This window comes from Agelaius tricolor, unplaced genomic scaffold (assembly GCF_023055355.1).
Source record: "Agelaius tricolor isolate 1412-34295 unplaced genomic scaffold, bAgeTri1.0.p SCAF_6, whole genome shotgun sequence".
Classification (NCBI taxonomy): Eukaryota; Metazoa; Chordata; class Aves; order Passeriformes; family Icteridae; genus Agelaius; species Agelaius tricolor.
The window spans coordinates 11,810,435-11,830,348 of NW_027269266.1; positions in this window are offsets into that span (position 1 = coordinate 11,810,435).

Consider the following 19,914-nt stretch of genomic DNA (forward strand, 5'->3'; position numbering starts at 1 on the left):
GATTGCTTCAAGTTGGACCCCTGTCCCTGAGAAGGCTAATCCATATATTGATGACTCTCCACATAAAGAGTCTCTCTTTAAAAAAGAAAAAGGAGAAGTTTATTGTGGCTAACTTGGATCTTGGAATAGCAGGAGGCAATTTAATTGGAAGATGTAAGCTGCTAACTACTAATTTGCATGATTATAAGATTTTGTAATTGCCCTGTAAAAGTTAATTTGGCATAGGGTTCAGTGAAACTCAACAATGTTAGCATGATATTGATGTGTGTATGAGATTTGCTGTAGCTGTTTGATATGCACCCCACTGAAAGACCAAAGGAGAGATTTGAGGGGGTTATTTTTAAATATATACATGCACACACACAAAGGTGAATCTCGTTGTAATGACCCCCATGGGGCCTGGATAAATGCATGTTGTATCAAGGAGTTCATTGCAGCAGGAGCTGCTAATTTGTTCTTTCAATATAATGAGGAAATATCTGGTTGGAACTGAACATCAATACCTAGTAATTTTTATGAAGATTACCTCACTGATTAACATTTAACTTGCATTTTAAAAAGAGAAATATTTAAAATCCAAAAATGTGCACTTATATGATAAATACATCTTGCACAGAGGAAAGTGAGAAAAAACACCCAATTTTTTATTTAGGTCAACCTTGTATTAGGGTTTGCTCTAATACAGCTAATTAGGGAGGAAAAAGTATTTTGTTATTGGGCATGCATGAATCTGAAGCAGGGTTTCCAAATGGCAATCCTAGTGCCATTTGACTTTGTGTGTGTGTGTCTGCTATGTGCAAGAACATCTTGCAGGCTGCAGTCCATGAGAGATTTCCTGTGTGGGGTGTGGATCCCCACCCGAGGTTCCAGGAGAAGGCTGCACAAGTGAGGAGCTGTGCTGTGGAGAGGGATTAGCTCCAGGCCCTGGTGCTGCAGGGTCTGGGGCTGGTGGGCAAGGTGGGTTCCTGTCACAGTCCCTGCCAGCCCCTGTGCCCCTGCGTCAGGACACAGCCAAGGCAGAACACGGTGCTCTTGAAAAACTGAGAGAAATTCCAGATTTGCCACTTTCTTCCTTTTCCCTTCCCTGTAAGCTGGCAGCTCACAGGGGGTCACTTCACTGCCTCAGAGGATTGTCAAGGGCAGAAATAAGATGAGAGAGGGAAGGTGTAACAGGAGTTGTGCAAAAACACCAGATTCTTTTTTTACATCTACACCAGAAGAGAACAACTTATGCTTGACTGAGTTGGTAAGGTACACAAGCACATATCTCACTAAAAGGACAATAATAGAATTGCTGATCTTATATATTTAAATTAGTAACGTGTTGATGTGATTCAGTGGGCTGGGACCCAGTGTTACTGAAAACAAACACACACACGTACATCCATATTGGTCTTAGAGGGTAAAAATTGATTTCTGAATTAGTACATTTTTTCTCCCTCCCTTCTTGTTTTTCACCATATCTGGGGGAGTGAAATAAGGGGAAGGCTGCATGTGATGTTTGTAAATAGGATATCCAAGTTAGTTTCCGTGATGGTGGCACGGATGGGTGGGTGACTGTACACTGCTCTGCAGGGCATGAAGGAGGCACTAAAGACAAAAGGACCTGGAGTGCTCTGTCTGCTGTGTAGCAGCAGTGGAAAGCCTTGCCAAAAGGGTGGGTGGATCAGGATGGCTGACCTGGAGAGCTACCCTTGCAACAGTTACGTATGTGTTAACAAAAAGAAGACTGGAAGGTTCAGAATAAATTACTGCTGAGAGTGAAAGCTGAGGGAAATGTATGACAAATATTTAAATATTGCATTAGTCTCTAGACAAACTCTTTTAAGTTGAGAGCGTGGGACTGGTTTTCTAATAGGATGCTGAAAGATGTGTAGATAAAGAAACAATTAGGAAGGAAATTGGAAATCTGGAGATCTGAACCTATCTCTTACTCAAATGCTTTAAAGTCATTCAGGTGTTCACAACTATTTAAATACTTCACTTGTTTTATGTGTCTCAAACAAAGCAATGAAGCAGTACTGTCATAAAGAGCCCAGCCCTACTCCAGCTGAAATATGTCTGACATAGACAAAACAAATAAACCCCCCAGAAGCCCAACAATGCCATTTTGTGTGCAACATTATACCTACTGAATGAGAGGAAATGTAGGCATGCATTAGAGTAAAGTACTCTTAAAAGCTCATTTGGATGGTATGGTTTTTACCTAGAGGGGAAACTACTGTATATGCAAAACTCGGATGAATATTTACAATATCCAGGAATAGGTACTGGGAAGGGGAGGGGAGCTGGGGGGGAACATGCTGCAAATGTAATCATCTTCTGAATGGTCCAAAACCAAATTGTTCTCGCCACTGTTGCTGAGCAACAGTCCCACTATGGGATTCAGCCTGTGCTAATGTACAGTGGGGGAGCCCAACCTGCCCAGAGAGGGAGAGCCTGGAGCACCAGGAGAGGCAGCAGAGGGGTCTGGCATGGCTGAGCTCCACTTCCCAGCAGCTCTGATCCCCCAAGCACATATTTTCCCCATTCTCCTGGCCTGGCCTTTTTTTGGGCAATTTGCTCTCATAACAGGCTTTAAATAAATAGGGAAGCAAGACCAGTAGCAGAGTGCAGGGGTACTCTGGCTGTTGTTGTCTCAGGCTGATTTGTACCTAGGACATTTTCTGTGAAGGAAAGCATTAGCACTTCTTCTAGAGTGTTCAAAGGTGCTGAAACTCTGGGGAAGGAAAGAGAAAAGCAAATAACAAGTCTACCAGAAAATTAATGGGATTTAAAAGCAGTGCCCCCCTGTGACTTCAGTTCTGAAGACCACATGTGCTCTCATTAGGTGGTAGCACAGTAAAAATCCACTGTCTAAAGTACAATAATCCACTGTATTTTGAAATTAAAATTCTCGAATACCTAATCATCTGCCACAATATGACATCAGTTTTCATTTGCTTCCTTCAGAGGGTTAGTCTTTAAACAATTTAGGGACAGAGAAAGGAAAAGGAAACCACAAAAAATGCATGTTCAAATAATGTTATAGGATTTTCTGAAGTAAAAGAAAACAAAAGCCAAACCAAACCAACCAATGAAAACAAACAAAAAAAGCCAACCCAAAAAGTGATTTGTGGCTGATGAGGTGACATGAGAGAGCTTACTGTACCAAGGGGTACAGGATACATTGAAATAGAGATATTTCAAATGTGTATATGACACACCCTGTAATACAGTTCTTGGCTGATTTTCTTCTGTTCTTCATAATGCAGCGTAAAGCTGAGAGTCCTCTGGATGGAGGAGTAAATCTGGGCTTGCCCTGGTTTTCATAATCAAAATGTTTTATAACACTTTCTATTTTACCTATTTTTAAAGAAAACTGAATCTTTATTTTTCTAAGTAACTTTGCCACCAATTTGGTATTTGTAATATGAAAGAAACTCTACCTACCTTTCAGTCTGTATCCCTAAAATAATTACTCTATATGAAACTCTAATTGAAAATATGGTCATTTAGACTGAGTTATCAATGGACAGATTGATCCTTTGCAGAAACAGGTTTATGGGGAAGGAAAGAAGCAAAAGAGTAAAATGAACAGCTGCAGCCACAAAATGCCTTATTCCATATCCATTTACAGTATACATTCCATATACTACCAGGTAGTACCTGGTAGATGTTCTTAGTGATAAACCAGCACTCTGTTTGTATCCCAGTTCCCAAACTGCCAGGGTTTTCCTGACCATCTGTGTGGACAGTTTTTGAAATCATCACAGCTGGATCTCACCTTAATATAGGACCAAACTGAGGGTGTAAACAAGTATAACCTTTCACATGCTCCAGATCAAGATCTCATTCCTACTAGGAGGCAGGAAAAAAAATACAGGCCAAAATGTGTAACCTTCTATGATTCCACTTCCTTAGTCGAAGAGGAAAACTTCCTTTTACAAAATTGGAGAATAAAGTTTTCCTCCTTGTTAGACTGGCTGCCAAGCTGCTGATTTTGGGGTAGCAGTTTAATAGAGTTCCTTGCACTCATGACAGCCTAGGTGGGAAATCACAGAAGAGCACAGAGGAAATTCTCACAATATACTTCTCCCCTATTATTTCTCAGCTTATTTTGAAATTAGGAAATCATATGGAAACAGCAGGAGGATTCCCAGCCTTGCACTATTTCCTTCCCCTGTGATCATGAAGTTTTATTGCTGCATGAGCCCTGCTGCCTACCATGTCAGAGGAGCTCAGCAAGAGGTAAGGTTTTTCTAAGTGTGGGTGGTCATGTCCATGTATTCAGCAGAAGCATAGGGTTATTCAGCTTGAAAAAAGGCAGCTCGAGATGAAGTGTGGAAGAATAATTTTCAAAGAGAAAATAATGAAAAACTAACAAAAGCACCCAGGGAATTCATTCTTTTTCTTTTTTTTCCCCTTTTGGTAATTGCCACTGAAGAGCCTGGCACTGAAATGACATCATTAATTCAAGGTATCTCACTCATACACTTGTGGGGAAAATTGTATGAAATGAAAGGAAATTTCCCCAGGACTCAGCCTATTGCATTGGAAAGCTCTTCTGCTGGTGAAAAACAGTTACATACAGAAAAATGACCTGCTTGCTGATGCAGGCAGAAGTACAAACATTTTTCAATAATTTGGGATTTTAAATTTCTAGTATTTTACTATTTGTAGGTGCAGATACTCACAGTCATATCCAACTTTATGAGCGTATTAACATCATTTGTGTCAGAGCTCCTTCTTCAGAAGGCACGTACAAATAAGTTTCCTGGAAGACAATTTTGTCAAGCCCTTAACTTTGCTTTTTAAGCAAGCAGTGCATAGGGAAAAAATGTTGACTATTGAATATTAGCAATGGACTGCTTGTAAATAAGCAGCAAAGGAATATTGGCACATACCATGTAGTGCATAATGTTGACCCGTAAGAAAAATCTTTCAAGACTTCATATAATTGGAAAATATATATAATTGGAGAAATATTATTTTTTTTCAGCAAACTGGTGATAACTAGCTGTTCAGCACAGCTAATATTCCCCATTCTTTTCAATAGGTATATCATAGAAAGTCATAATGGCAGAACCCTGTTTTTCCTTCTTTAAAATATTTTATGTCCCCACAAGCAGCTCAGGTATACATGCTACAGCATGCTATAGCACAGGAGAGTGTTAGGATATAATCTCCATTCTGCACCTGCAAGTAACTTTTCTGAAGGTCATGGAGAAAGGAGCAACACCAAATATTATAGTATATTATATATTATACTTGACCATTTTTTTCCTGAGACTAGTTAACTAAAATTCAACTAGTAAAAAAGAAAACACTCCTATTTTCACATATTTATTTATTTTATTTACTTGCTCATAGTCTTGGAAAGTTGCTACAAGGAGACAGCTATTTAAAGCAGACAGCTATTATCTAGTCTAACTTCTGATCATTGACATCCTAGGTTCAGAACACATGAAGAATAGTTAATGAAAAAACAGATCTTCCAGTTTCTTCATGGAATTAAGTTAATATGGGAAGGACAAATCTGCAAAATACTGGCATCGAAACCTAGCCTATTTTTTGACGGAGTAGCATTTCTATCACAAAACTTATACCAGCAACTTCATAATTAAAGAGAAATTTTTCTCCCTTGAGCATCTGGGTGCTACAAGCTTTTGTTTCAGTTTTGGTCCTCATTTCCTCCCCTCATGCTGGTTTTCAGCCTGCTGTGGGGTATTGCAGTGTTCTTGAAAGCAGAAAATACCTGCTTCTCTGATTTGAATTTACAAAGCAAAATGCTCTCCTCTTCAAGTCCTGCTCTGTGCTTTGTGTACTTTCATATGGTTAGAACAGGATTAATTTATTTTCTACACTTTCTGTTATCTCTTCTCACTCTGGGGCTGTCACATCTCTTGCTCAGACAGCCATGGGAAGGGAGAACTTATCATTACATTTAGATGGAATTTGAGGAAATATTTTGTCAAATCAGTTGCTCTGCATCATACTTATCTTCATGATTCATGAGCTTCACATTGCTATTCCTCCATGGCCAGGTAGGGAGGGAACTCAAGAATTGTACCTATGATTTGCCCTGTTACTCAGAAAAATTGGCTGCCAACAGAAGAGCCTAAATTGCTTCCTTTTCTAAGTGAAACATCTCACACACATCTCTGGTCCCCCTCTGAGCCCTCCAAAGCAGGAGAGTGTTGTTGCTCACTACCACACTGCAAGTTAGCTTCTCCTTTAAATGAGGTTTTAGGTTGAGAATTCCCCATTTGAGCTTTAAGACACCCCTCTCCATCTCTGGACACAGGGTATGTCAGATCAGGAAAGCAGAAAGCCAGAGGAGCCACTACTCTCAGTGCCTTTTGGACAGTGGAAAATGGATGTGTGCCTCCTTTTTGGAGGCTGGGCCTGGAGCACAGGGCACCCTCTGTCCTGGCTTCAGCTTTTCAGGAGTGGCTGCAGGGCACAGCCACAGTTGTGCCTTTCTCTCCTGCAGCAGTGTCTTCACCCAGCAGAGCAGTGAGCCCACGTACATGGGATGCATACAAACTGCTTATTGTCTTTCTGTCAGGAGCATCACCAAACAGTCTCACTTTCCCCAAATAAAAGCAGATCTGGATTGCAGAGCTGGCAAGAAAAACAAACAGCAACCCTGTTTTAAGTGAAAACACTGCCAGATGCTATGAGTAACACAGAGAACTAGCGTGAGACAGATACTGGGGAAGAGTAGCTTAATAGTTTTAATAGCAGTTTTCTTACCTCTGGCTGTTTATGAAAGCAGATAAGCAAAAAAGCTTTTCCCTCTCTCTTTTTTTTTGAATGCCTTGGTGTAATGCTTCTTTTCCTCCTATCAGCTTGATGTAGAAATCTAAATATCACTGAGCAGGCTGGGGTTTGGGCCAGTTTTAATGAGATAATACCTCATAAGGGATTGATCCCAGATACATTTAAGGGGCCTCACGGCTACTGCTGTGCAATACACTGCAGATTCTGCAGCCTAGGAAAAGAAACAGAGAATTAGTGAGATGTATGAAGAAATGCAGAATACAAACTTAGTCCCCAAGACATTTCACGCCCTGTGGATTGCAGACTCTTGTACCAGGCTTATGCAGTTGTTTATTTTTTTGTCTGCCAAGCATGGGTGACAAAATTTGACAGGCAGTATGCTTACTTATCTGTTTTTTGTGAAGTAATGCTTTTGCACATTTTTCTTCATTATAAGCTCTGAACAAGTGAGGTGCAACGTTCCACTTAAATAGCTTCTGCATGCAGACAGCAACATCACAAAGCCAGGTTGTAGGAGAAAATACAATGGGAAATAGAATTTTAAAAACAATATGGAAAAAGCAGGGAAAAATATATTTCTTAAGTATTATTTATCCTTTTCTAATAGTTCACTTTGTACCATGACAGCAATGGAATATATTCCATGGTATACAATTGTTTCCTGGAAATGAAAAAGTGATTGACACCTAAGTTTGAATCATTGTGAATATGTGGAAAAAATAGGATTTTACACATGGACAAAGCCAATAAGGGGTTTGAAAAGCATGTTTATATTGGGAGAATTTTAGTATAGAACAGTCCAGCTTTTAAAAGAAAAATGGTCTTCATGCAACAGGCTCTAGTTGGGAACAAAGTGCCATTCAACAAGAAGGAACTGCTTTAACAGCTCAATTATTGATGATGCTGAGTCAGGAGCCTGTGGATATAAAGTCTGCATTTGCTTTGTCACTGGAAGTAGGGAATCAGCCATAATAGACAACCCAAAGATTTCTGATATGCCCGCACTGGAAATTATGCATTTCTGATTCTGATGACATTTCTGTTAGACAAATGATGGGCCAAGTACTGAAACCCTTCCTCACTGATAATTCCTTTCCTAGCCAGGCCAGTACTGCTTCAATCCAGCTGAGCTTTTACTGACAAAAGAAGATCTGTTTTCTGCCTCACACTCCCCCTAGTCCTGGCACCTCTGGGAGGTCTGTGTGCATCCCTGGCGTGGCTGGGCACTCCAGAGCTGTTCACACAGCCAGGTCTTTGTCTAGCACCTCTGCAGTGGAAGCAGTGTGTGGTAAGTGCACAGCAGAGAGTGCTGCCTCTAGTTTTCTGAAATTTCTAAAAATTCAAACTACTTTGTGTAAAGGATGAAAGAAACTCTGCTCTCCATGAGAAACATCCGAAGAAGAATCAAGATGTCATATTGGCAGAGCATTCTTTGGGCAGAATGGCCTTTCACATTCATAGCACTTGGGCTGAATTATCATTATGCATTCCCACTGCCTGCCTCTATTTTCTACACACTATGACACAAGCTATTCCATTCCATTCCACCTCTCTGCAGAAAAAGTTAGGCTTAGGCCTTTGTAGCCTGAAAGAAAATGTTTTTATTGGGCCGTTCCTGCTAAAAATTTTTACACAATTACCTTACCTTCCAGCTGTCATAGTACTGTAAAATTTTCAAGAATAAAGTGACCATTAGGAGGCATTAGCCAAGAAGTAAGAACCCTAATTACTTCTTCACATAAGTAATAAATGAAAGCAGCTGAGTTTCTGAAGGCTTGTCACCTTTGCAGTCATTTCAACAGACCTTTTCTATCCTTACCTATACCAGATAAAGTGGAGCAGTAATTGTAATGCACTTAGTCACATTAGTTCTATTGTTGTATTTTCTTTAAAGAAAAACTTATTTGATGTCTCTGCAGCCTCACTCAGTGAAGAAGCACTGAGAGTGTAACTTGTTACTGTAAAATATCCTGTGCAATAAAAACCTGGATGTCCATATGGCCTCCAAATGGTCTGTGCCCAACCAAGAAACAATTGGGTTCTGTTGTTCCTTAGATAAAAGAGTATCAAAACCAGTCTGACCTGAAGAGATAGGTCTGGTTTCTTTTACACTTAAGTGTATGCAGTTTTATGACTCAGTAGGAGAATAGTTAGATGCTTTTTTCTAGAGGGTGAATAATGTCCCCCCCTACTTTGGTATGACTTGATTTGTTGTATCCCTGTCTGTTATGTGTCAGTTCTGGAGAGGAAGACAGAATTCCCCCAAGCAGAGGCACTGCTGTCCTCCCAACAGACCTGCCACAACCAGAGGGGCATTCAGAGCATGAGCTCTCACATACAGCACACACTGCATCCTGGCTGCTTCACTGCCAATATATAAAGTTTTCTTCTATTATCTGCTTCATCTGTTAGCTATCAATTGCTTGCCTTGGTAAATCAGTTTTTAAAAACCATCTATATTCATGCACAATGTGTGGGTGATGTTTTTCCTTTCTTCTTTGTGTAAGTGTGGTCTATCCCCATTACAGCAAGCCTTTGGGGAATATTATAGTATTAGAATCTCCTGAAAACTGATAGTTAAGTACTTATCATCAGGAATAAGTGAATCAAACCAATTTTCTTTCATTTTTACTTTTAGAAAGATGATTTTGTAGGACAAGGCTCTTTAATTGGATGTCTCAGCCCTGTGAGATAAACAGAGATTTTCCTTCTCTGCATAAAGAGAATATATCACAAAAAGATGAGAGTACAGTAATACTGTCCCTTATATAGATATATCTTTCTAGCTCACACTGATTCTCTGCATCAGTCATGGATTTTAACACAAATGAAAGCATATTAGCCTCAGAGGGTACCAGTTAGAAGCACATGTTCCCTAATTAGCACTTTGATGTAGCTATGTCCAGGTAACATACATATCTTTAATCATAGCAAGCATTGCCTGTGATGGTCAGCAAATCCCTAGGTCATCTTTTCATCTTACAGTCGGATGTCTCACAGATAAATGCCTAGAAAGACTTCCTTTTAATACCTGCTTACTGGCAGGTGCATTATGGGAGGCTCACCTTGATCCCTAAGATGCAGAAATTGCTTGGAACAAAGACCCAATAATAATGTAAAATCTTCTCCCAAATGCATCTATTTCTCTGATCTTTTCTGGCTTATCAGCAAGTTTTCTGACAGAAAAAGTAAAAGTGCAATTTTATTTAGAAAGTGTGATAGCAGAACAGGTCTCAATTTCTTCTGAAAGTCTGTCAAAAGCAAAAATATTATAAATTCATCATACATTAATCATGTATGCCCACTAGGGAATTTGTTGCTTCTGGCTTTATCTGTCGTAGGGAAAGTCACACAACCCAAATGATTCCATTTATTTTAGTATTACAGCTAATCAAATACAGTCTGTGACTCCATGGTTTGTGATACACTCAGACTGACTCAGAAGATGCCGGAAGGGAGCAAGCTGGGTCTGTACCTGAGCTGGGCAAAGGACCAGGAGTCCCCATCTGTTTCCTTTTGCATTGCATAGGACATTGTAGGGTTTCTGAGTCCTTTCTGCAAGCTGTGTGAAGGCTTGATTTCATAGACTGGTCATGGTGAGGGCTGTGGATGGGCATTTGTACTGCAGGACAGGTCTGGAATTATTAGCTCAGAATTGTTACCAAGTCTTGGGAAAGCAAAATTGATTATGGAGTATGAGCTAAAGGATTTGAATCCAAAATGTTTTGAAGCAAAGAAGAAACACAGGGGATAGTGCAAGGCTGAATGTTGTTAGCACAAATATGTTCTGACAAACAGGGTCAATAGTTTGCTTTTCACAATTCAGTTAACATTTATTTCAAGGCTGAGAGGAAGACACTACTGAAATTTCTAGCCCTCTCAGACACTTGGCTCAGAAAATTCTTCTAGGACCAAAAAATAATGAAATCTGTGTAGCGGGGTCTTTTCCTTTAGCAGCAGCAGGTGAGGCAGGGGGCACGCACTGACCCTCCTTGCCCTGGGCCAGCGGCGGAGCCGAGGGAGCAGCAGCTCTGCACGCAGTTGGCAACAGCAGTCCAGAGTCTCCCAAGTGTGCTGTGTGTCAGAGGGACCCAGAAGGTCCCGTCCAGCCACAGCAATCACCCAGAGCGGACAGTGAGACCAGAGAGGGGACAGTGAGACCGGAGAGGTGCCCGCGGCCGGGCAGTGCGGCACTGCGGGCCGGGGCTGCGCTCGGGCACCGGCCGGGGAGGCGAGGCGGGGACCGGGGGACCCGGGAGGGCAACAACGCCGGCAGCACAGGCAGGAAGGGGCGACACGACTTAATGGCTGTGACAAATGAGCAGCAAGAGCACATCCCACAGAGAGGAAAGGAGAAGGGGAGGGCCGGGGGCGGCCGGGGCAGCGGGAACTTCCGACAGGGCCGCGGGCAGGCCCAGCGCCGGCCCCGCGCAGCAGCGGCACCGGGCACCGCCAGAGCTCAGCAGCGGCTGCTGGGAGGAACATCACAGCCACAGGGAGGCCGCTCTCCACCTGAGACCCCATCCAGCCCTCGCACAGAGCTCCCTGTCCCTCCCTATGGGCTTCCGAAAGGGCGTGGACACCGTGGGGAAGAGCCGCGCCAGGCTGGGACCGATCCCTGCGGGGGCTGGACCCCACACGCCACAGCATTTCTCAAACTGTGCTCCTGGTGCCCGTGCTGCCCTTGCTCCGGCAGGGGAATCCATTCCCTGAGCAGACACGGCCTGCCTGTCCCCACCTGCACTGATGCCGGTGCCGCCCTGCCCAGGCAGTGCCACAGCTCCCTGAGGCTCCCGTCCTCTCTCCTCTCTTTCCCTTTTAGGATTGTGGGTACTGCACCAAGGACTCCTTTAATCTATCCTCAGCCATACGAACCTGGATTTCATCTCCAGTCCCTGGGTAATCAAGATATTTCAACAGCTGTCAGTTTCTGGCAGAGGCCTGTTCTACCACTTTTTTTCCCACAACATATTTTTCATAGCTAGTCAGAAATATGCAATATTTTGTCATAAAACTAGTCTCATTTACAGCATTTGAATATTTCTCCTGCTTTACAGTTACCTTTCTCTAGCTTACAGTTTTGAGATTTTTTTTCCAGTTTCTCCTGTTCAGCAGTTTTGCTTCTGCTGTTAGAGCTTTCTCTGCCACTAACCCCATACACTGCACTTCTGTAGTGCTTTGTAATGTGTGGCTATTGAGTGGATATTCTTCTTCTGTTTCTTTATTGCCAGACTCATTATCTTACATACTTCAAAACTAAGAAGATACACAGCTGCCTCCAAATCCTAAACTATACATTGTGAATTTTGTTCCCCCTCCTTCTTTGTTTTGTCTGCCCCTTCACTTTATATCATCAGCAAGTGTAATCCACTTACTGCATCTTCTTTCTTGCAGGTCATTGATATATAAAGTGAAGAAAATTGATCCTCACACTAATCCTTGTGACTCTCTTTTAGTCACATCCTTACACGTTAAACTGTTAGCATACATGGTACCTCTTGAAAACAATATTTGAGCTAGTTCATGGCTTATTGAAATTAGATATCCCAAGGAGGCTGACATTGCCAATTCAGAGAACCAGAACAGTAAGAAAGGGGGTCTATCTGAAAGCCATTGGTCTTCCTTCATGGGGCAGGAGCTGGCCAGGGGTCTCCAGACCTCCTGTGGCTGCAAGCAGCTCCTCACCAAACTCTCTGTGAGGAGGAGGGACTGATGAAGGATATGCTCTGGGGCTGCCAGCAGCCACTGACAGACTTGCATCAGCTTGTGAGTCCCAATGTGAGTGGCCCCATGAGCAATTTCCTCTTTAGAATATTCTTGATCTTGTTTCGAAGCTCCCAGAGGTTTAAAGCTGTCTCCTCATCCCTGTCTCTGTGATGTGAGAGAGAAGTCTTTGTAGTTTCTAATGGAAAGCTGTCATAGGCAGAAGTTAAAAGGGGATTTCTTTTGCATCCCTTGCTTCCCAAAGTCAGACATTTAACACAAAGAACCTGACTTTTCTACAGAAAAATCTAGTTAAACAGAATGTATGGATTCCTGTTATCTGATATTTTTATTATCCACCCAGAAAAAATCCCATCAGCAGAGTCATAAGCACAGGCTTGCTTTCATGAATTCATGCTGACTTTTCATAATTAAATCAGAATTTCCCCAAGCCTCACTCTGAGTAGTATTTAATTTTTTTTCCTACTACTGCAGTTAGACAAGCACTGCACATTTCTTGTTTCAGAGCCTTTCCAGTCACCTTTCCAGAGGAGGAAGATTGCCTGTCTAGTGCACTGGGCTGGGACTTAGGAGACCTGGATTGGATTTAAACCTAGCTAAGATGCAGGTTGCCTGTGTGAATTTAGGCAACAAAACTTACTTACTACATGCCCTAATACCATGTTCCTGAGAAGAGACAATAATTTCCTATCATTCAGGAGGCCACACCTGAATAAATGTGATGCCACACAGATAAATAAAAAAAAAATAAATTCCACACAGATAAATGTGAGGTGCTGAGATGCATTAAAAAAAAAAAAAAAAACTATTACATTATTTTAATGACAAATATAGCATTTCTTTATTGAATGACCTTGGCTGAAGATGTGATTCCTCAAAGGTGGTGGATGTCTAACCACACCAGGAATTAGACACCTAAGCAAATACATCTGAGGCACCAGGCCCAGATTTCCATCACCAGACTGGCTGTAGCAGTGAGTCCAGCCTTTTTAGAATGAATGAAACAGAGCTGGCTGAGGAAGAGGCACTGCTGTAGCTCCATTATAACTTTGGTGTCTTTGCAGAGATGTGCCTGTGGCTGCAGCATCTGAGCTGAGCAGAGGGCTGCTGGTGCCACCACACTCTGTTGGGTACATTTCTACAGCCCTTGGAGCTGGGTCCTGCTCCCTGCCCACCAGCTTCTGGAGAAGGATGTAGCAAATGCCTTTTCCTTTCAAGCTGGAGATCCTCACTACCTTCCTGGCTGGTGTTCAGAAAGCTGCACAATACTGTGGTAACAGAAGGACTCTGGCTGCAGAAGAAGAAAAGAAAAAAAACAGCAAAAAACCTTGTGCCTTCTCTTGTATCACATTCACTCAAGCACTCACTCCACAGCTAGCATTCCTCTGGCAGGACATCCTGTCTCCAGTTCCTTACTACAAAAAAAAAAAAAAAAACCAAAAACACACACACCAAAAAACCCTAGAAAAAATTAGATTCCTTCACTAGCAATGCATAACATTATTATGCTATTTTGCAGATGGGCTGGTTGAATTGAGGTAAAATTTTGACTTTTTCAGATGACACCTGAAAGTGCTCTATTCTTAGAATCATGGATTCTGTCTTGATTCTCAAACTCAAAATTTCAACCTGTACAAAATTTCAACCTGTACAACCAGGAGACAATTTGCCAGACATAAGCAAAGGATTAGCATTGCTAGCACAGTGTGTAATTCTGATCCTGTAATGGGGAAGCAGCTGCAAACTCTGCATCCTCATCTCATATCTCAGATGCATTCAACCCCGCATACATTGTACAGTACACAAGAAATATTTTTTGTTTTGTTCCATTTTGATTTTAATAACACAATTTTAAACCTGCTGCAGAAAACCCAGTTTTTTTACTGAAACACATGAAGGTGTTCTTCATCAAATAAATGGGTTGAGGAATTGTTTGGGTGCTTCAGAACAAAGAGTTACTCTGGCTATCATCACAGACATTCTGAATAGAAACAATTTACCATGGAGGGCTGTGGCTGCAGGAGGAGGATAATGGTAAGTGTTAGTTTTGTTCACTTTCTGTACCAATGAAAAAATAAAGAGGCTGTAAGTGGATTCATTTGCTGTTCAATTGTGAAGTGGCAGTCAGAACAAAGATGAGGGCAACAAAGTTCAGACTGAAACGATGAAGAGCCAGAGAAAGAAAGGCAACTTCAAAATAATCCAAATAATATAATTTCTTTGTCTAGAAATAAAAGAAAACTAAATTTTCTATGCACTCAGTAGTCATAAATGATGAAATTAATTTGTACAGTGCACTTGCATACACAGGTGCTACTATTATGGGTATACATTATAAATCTGCAGGGCACTAAAGTGATTACTCTTTCCCCCATGTCCCCAAATGCCATATTTTTTCCAACATGCTGGATCCCATCTGGTCTCAAACTTTTGTCATTCTTCAGATATTTCAATTTCTTGATTACCTGTCAGGTTATGACCCTCAATTGTTTTTCTTTTTTAATATCTCTTGCTGTTCACTTGGGAGATGTCCATGTGTTTCTGACATCTGCCACCCAACCCCCTCCAGGAGCCCCATGACACAGCACTAATTACTGTGTTTATTTCAACAATATTCTCACCTCCTTTAAAGAAAAGACCCAGGCTTTCTCCCACAGCACCCATGCTGATCATAGTTCTTATATTTGTGCTCTTCCATAGTTTACCATAACTGTCTCCAGGTTTTTCATTGTGAAAGAATGTCCTTTGAATCCAGAAGGATTGCACTTCAAGGTCACAGCTGAAGGTGTTATTTAGCAGCTCTGTCCATTGTACTCCATAAATGGGTAAGCTTATTTTCAGTTCCACTGCCAACTAGGATTACATCCCGTCCCTTGGTCTTCCTATGAGGAGGAATTCTTCAATTTCCATTCATTCTAAAAACAAAATCATTATTGATTGTTTTAAAAAATAAATGCTTTTGTTACTAGAATAATCAAATTTTAAATCTGGATCCTCATTTCTACCTTTCTTCCAATGTTCTTCTCATTTTAATGGCTTAATAACATGAGAAACATATGAGGAAATTCTTGCCCTAAGTAAATATGTAGCAGGTGTGAACTTTTGATCTGGACTTGTAAGCTAGTCTTTGGTCCCTTGTGATAACAAAGCATCATTCAGAATCCAGGGCTTAACCAGTTTTGTGTTGTTTTTTGTGACCACAGCCATGATAAGTATTTGGTCCTTTGTGTGGAGCCAAAGATCAAGTTGAATTTCTGTTACTACTGGAGCAAGGTTGGGAATCCTTCAGTGGAATTCAAACCAGGCAGAGCAAATGGAAAGGGCAAAGAAAAGACTGCAGGACTCTCTTGTGTGGCAGCCAAGTCCCCAATTTCTCAACTAAGTGAACCTTCCTCTCACCAAAGAGAGGATTTTTTTTCCCTGCTCTGGCCTAGCTGGGTTTTAAATTCATCTTATCTTAATCTTAACAGATGGCATCAGTAGCCAGTGCCTGTATGTTATGTGGAGAACATGGTTTTTCCAGTCCATGATCAGTACATGGTGATGGGATCTCTCCCTTTTAGAATCTTGTTGGGGAATGCTTAATGTTAGACTTTGAACAAGCAGGGCCCAAGTGACAGACTGCTTATGGTAGCCAAGGTGGAAGGGACTGTGAACACCTGCAAAACCTTTGTCTCTTAGGGAACTTTATTGGCACAAATTCAAATAAACATTACCATAATAACTTTTTTGTACTTAGATGCCCAAGTTCAGCTGAAATCACCTTTTAGATATTTAAGTAATTTGGCAAGATTCAGGATGAATAGTTGTTTTATTTTTACAGCTGAAGAGTAGTGTTGCCTAACACTATGAAAATTATAATGTAAAAATACATGAGCCATAAAGCTCACTTTCACTGTGCATGTTTCTACTTCTTTCACTGCAGTGATATTTCTCTTCTTATCCTTCACTTATGACATCAATACATAAGATTTTATTTTCTATTAAAATATTTTGAATCTATTCATAATCAAGGGCTTTAAAGCAGCAGCTGAAAGTGAGAGATAGCAGTCAGCTTTTTAGGAAATTAAAGAATGTACTTCATTTGCAAATGACCATGGTGCTTATAGAAGTAACCCCTGCATTAAAGGATTAGCATTACAAGCATGAGCAGGCCACAGTGCCCTGGAAGTGAACTTGGATTGCAGTAGGGTCATGTCTGAATGAGAATTAGTTTTTGCCAAAATTGTGCCCTCAGAGGATTACATGTTACCCTCAAGAGGCCAAGCCAGACAAAGATTAAATCCACACATTGGAAAAATGGTGCAGTTTGTATTGTTCAGGACATTGGGGGTTCTGGAAAAGATACAACCGTTTGCATTATTCAATCTACATTTTATTTGATAGTGTGATTGTCAGGCAGTAGTTACAAGAGTTACAGGGCTGATGAGCAGTTGCTTGATGAGCATTAGGCTTCAGATTGCATACTTTAAGTGGGGATAATTTAGAAATACTGATATTTCTTTTGACTGAAGCTTATAATAATGAAATATACAGGATACTGCTTTACTTATCTCATTATCTTACAACCCCAAGCAACTTTTTGACATATTATATTGATTAAAGCAAGAGAAAGTTGGGCATTTCAGCATAATTTATGCGAGCTCAAACTAATAATTAGAACAGCTAATTAGCTATTGGTATCTGATTTTATATTAATCAGGAACTAAGATAACAGAAACAATACACTCAAGTCTTGTTTGGTAATAAGGAGTTTGGTTTCTCTAGCCTAGCAGTGATCATTAATTTTGCTGTGTTTTGATTTAGTGTTTGTGTTAATATATTCCAGTATGTCTGAGGATATGAAAGTAACACCTGGTGTGCTCTGTGCAAATGCTTCTCTGCTTCAGGAGAAAAGCCAAAGGGGAAATGCAGCTAAACCTAGAGCATCATTATAAACAGTCTGGTGGGGATAAATGCCTATACTTTCTAATGCTAAAAGAAAGCAAATGAAAATATGTGGTTCTGTTTGTATGTTTGTATATATGTAGAAAGAATGCAGGAGGTAGTGCAGAAAGAGCATTTATGCTGAGAAGGTTTTTGATGTCTTATTTGTGCAAGGGGTTCTACATGCAGGTTTTTGTTTACATCTATGCTCCATGTATGTTTGCAATTTGTTAGTGGAGGCAGTAAGCCCAATTAAAAGAAAAACCCTCTGTGCTCAGAGTTTTAATTTTGCTGATATCCCAAGACTGTCGAAGGTAGATATTCCACCTAGATTTGAGCTTGCCAGCAGTGAGCTTTGCTAGACTGGAATGAAAATAAAGACACTTCACTGCCTTTTATTTCCTCAGCTTCAAAATAGTCTCTTCTTTCCCTGGGAACAATGCTCTTCTCCTTATGCAGAACTTAATCTGGTAACTCACAAGTTAGCTTATTACATGTAAAAAAAGAAAAAGGCTTCAGGAATAACAGGCAGGGTCACTGATTGAGAGACACAAACCAGAGGTGTGTTCACACCAAGCCGAGGTGCTGGATTGCTGAAGGAATGTGGGATATATTCAGTCAACTTTAGCAAAGACAGAACCGTCTACTTTTTAATTTCAGTACATAAATACATCAATGTCCTTTGAAGATAGCTTTTATTCTGTTATGCCTTTTCAAGAAAGGTTGGTAGCTGAATCAGACTCTTTATCAGATGGCATTTCCCACTGGTATAATACCTACAGATGAAAACAAAATTAATCCAGCTCTATCGTTCACGTTATTAAACTCATCTTTAAAATGGGAAACTGGAGCCTACCTTTATGTGACAGAAAGCCAGAGAGATTTGTTCAGACCTCCCATATATCTTACATTTAATAGTATAACATAGGCAAAACCATCTTCTTTCTTACATCCATCCACCCCGGGTGCATTTGCTTCCCATTCTTTTTTACTTTTCTTATATTATTAATACCCTTACAAGCACTCTAGAATTATTAGCACATGGAAACTGGAGCTCTTTATAGGCATAGTATCTATACATTAGCATAGCATCTCTGGTTCAAGGAGATGTGGTGAAGCTGCAGGAGGAATTTTGCAGCCTGTGAGGTGAGTGTAGTGGTCAGTGGAGCTGAAGGGATAGCTACATCAGCTAATTTACACACTGCCAAATGCATTTTTGCAGCCTACTGGAACAAAATGAAAATCCTACTCTCTAACAAGCCTTCCTGAAGGCAGTATGAGAAAATGATTACATGCATAATAAGCCCATGAAATCTCAAATCTCAGCTTTGGACTCTTCAGACTTGGGATTTTGACTCATGCATACTTCTGTATAAAACCTGAAAATCTAAGAAGAGTTTAGCCTATAGCAGGAATTTCTTCTACTCCTTGAGATGCTTTGTCTGCTCCCCACCTTCCTCTTCTTCCCCTCCACTCCCAGTCCCTGCCTGGAAGAAACTACACACACACACACAGACACACACAGACACACACACATACACACAGCAAAGCAGAGCAGAGCAAAGCAAAGCAAAGCAAAGCAATTCAAATGAGAAAGAATGTGGCAATGTCTACAAAGAGCCAGGTTAAATATCTGCCTTGCCTAGTTAGCATTTCAGCAAGGGGTGGCCAATGGCTGATGGCCAGGAGAGATGAAAATGTTAGACACAGGTGAGCAATCAACCTTTTCTTCACAGAAAGTGTGATTGGACATTGGAATGGGCTGTACAGGGAGGTGCTGGAGTCACTGTCCCAGCAGGTGTTTAATGAAATACTGGACCAGGCAATCAGTGCCATGGTCTGGTTGACAAGGTGCTGTTTGGTCATAGGTTGGGCTTGGTGATCTCGGAGGTCTTTTCCAACCTGATTCTATGATTCTGTGATAAAGTGACCCTTCCCTAGTACATTTTTCAACTCTCCAGCAATCTGTAGGTCAGGGCAGCCCTGAACCAAAGATTTCTTTCTTCTTGATAGGCCTTGATGTTGCCCAGTAAGCACTTTTCTAAAACCTTTTCTAAGCCCAGAAATACCTGTCCCCCCCAGCAGCCTGCAGCTCTGCATTCTGTGGCTTAGCCAAGTGCTATAAGAAGGATCTCATCTCTCTGCTGGTGCACTGTCAAGTCACTTTGCACGTACACTCAAAGTCAGACCTTGATCTCCTGGGGATGTGAAGAACACAGAGAGCCCCACTCATTCTGAAGACACGCTGTCTGAGGGACTGGGTTGGTGAGGCATTCATTGCCATCATTGCTGCAAAGGGGTTTTTGAGACATGAAACCCCCAGCAGTTAAAAGAAGGGAACCTCATGGGGACACTCAGCTGAGAAGCAGCCAGGCTACAATGGCAGATGGATAACTGTGCTACAAATTCACATGATGCAAAAGTTTATTTTGCGCACCTCTCTTTCCCAGTACCACTTATGCAGGAGGTTGTAAGTCTCAGAAGGAAGTGATACATGAA